The 1804-nt window shown below is 59.0% G+C and overlaps 1 protein-coding gene across 1 annotated transcript in view; it reads left to right on the forward strand.

Moving 5' to 3' along the window:
• MAP1A (microtubule-associated protein 1A) overlaps window positions 1-1804 on the forward strand; it is a 21352-nt gene that overhangs the window by 7756 nt on the left and 11792 nt on the right. The gene's annotated exons all lie outside the window — the stretch shown is intronic.

Below are 1804 nucleotides of genomic sequence, written 5' to 3' on the forward strand. Positions count from 1 at the left end.
GGGCGGAGCCGGCGCCGGGCTCAGCGCGCACGCTCACACACTGCGGCACACTGCAGCTGCCTGGCCCCCTCCCGCCCGCCTCACTGCGGAGACACCTGCCCTCCCGGCTCCGCACCCGCAGCCACCCCCGCCCCCCCACTAACCCCATCCCTGGCCTGGGGATGTGCCCCTGCCTCAGAGAAGTCCTCTCCAAAGAAAGCGGGAAAACAAGTCCGTGGCCCTCAGTGGGAATGCAGGGGAGCCGAAAAGAGGCAGAGGGCTTCCTCCCAGGCCCCGAAAAGGAGGGGCGCAGGATACAAACCATGTAGTAGTGGCCAGTCACAGCCAGAGCGCCCAGGGGTGAGCCATAGGGTCTTACTCCAAGACCGGAATTGGTGGTTACAAACCAGTCTAGGGGGCCGGGGTAGGGGGCAATGGCAGACTGTGGGGGAACAGAGGTAGTGGAGAGAAAGCAAGTTGGACTGTATCACAGATTTTTCCTTTTCTGACCCCCTAGCTCAAGTGTGTTGACCTTGGGCGTTTGTGCCAGGGGTGAGGGAGGTGGTGGAACTGCCGTTCTAAATCTGAACTACTTAGAGCCCGCCTTGGGCTGGCTGCTCCCTGAATCCTTGAAGTCCCTCATCCCTCACCTGCCCAAGCCCTGCCCCTTCGTGACTCCGAGGTGGTTCTCACCCTCTGAACTGACCTCCAAGCGTCCCTCAATTCCCAAGTTAATAGCAGAGAACCCTTGAACTCCGCATGGGCCCCGCCCACCCTGCGTGGGCCTTGGTCTTCAGACACCATCGGTAGTTCATTTCCCTGCAGCTGCCAGATCTGCCCAATGCTGGCACCATCGCTCTTCCGTTTAACAAAGGCCCTGGCCCCGGGGTCCTCTTGTCTGAGCCCCAGAAAGAGGAGAGAGTGCTGGGTCACAGAAGAGGGTCTGGGGGACAGGTTATAAGTCCTCCCACCAGTATCCTCCAGACAGCCCACTTCCACACCAACCACCTATTCAGTCGGTGAGGGCGGGAGGAGCCTGGGCTGGCGGCACCCTTCTTCGGGATCTCCTTTCTAACCTGGCACTTTCTTTGCTGCATTGCTTGGTGTTTCATGTGAGTCTGGAGAAGGGACGTAGAGAGGGGATTTGAGGGTGTATTCTGTCCCTCACCCCACCCCCGGAGCCTGGGGAACACTCTGAACCTCTCCTATCTTAACTGTTTCTTGTTTGTGCATCCCAGACTCCCCTCCCTATGACAGAAGGCCCATAGGAGAGGCGCAGGAGTGAGAGGAGAAACTGTTGTTTTCTCGGAGAGGTCGGGTTGTGGGGAGTGAACCAGGAGCCTGGGAACGTGGAGCTAAGGTGGGAGACAGGGAGTGAAACCTTTAGTGCTGGGAACAGGATGACTGTGTTTGTGAGCGCAGGCTTGGCCTCCCGAGGAACCAGAAAACAGATTAAGAGGTCCTATTTCTCCTCTGCCTTGTAACTCCCTAGGGTTTAGATAGCTCAGACTGCTCTGAGTCCTTTGGAATGGGACGTTGGGCCTGGGATGGGAGTTTGAAAGGAGGATGAGTCCGTACCCACTGCCGTCTCCTTATTTCCAGGCACTCTGGCAAGAAAGCCCTGGGCAGAGGCAAGCTAGTGAGCAGGGAGCTGAGTGAGGATCAACGTCGCAGAAGCCCCTCCTCCAGCTGAGCCCCCCATCCCCAGGCAGCACCAGGAGCTTAGTGCTCCAGAGCGACAGAGAGGGACAAAAGGTTCTTGTCAGCAGGGCAGCCTGAGGCGGGAGTTCCAGGCAGAGGGGGGGTTAGATGGGGGGGGGGGGCA

The sequence above is a fragment of the Bison bison genome, unplaced genomic scaffold (assembly GCF_000754665.1).
Source record: "Bison bison bison isolate TAMUID 2011002044 unplaced genomic scaffold, Bison_UMD1.0 scf7180017864061, whole genome shotgun sequence".
NCBI classification, from domain to species: domain Eukaryota; kingdom Metazoa; phylum Chordata; class Mammalia; order Artiodactyla; family Bovidae; genus Bison; species Bison bison.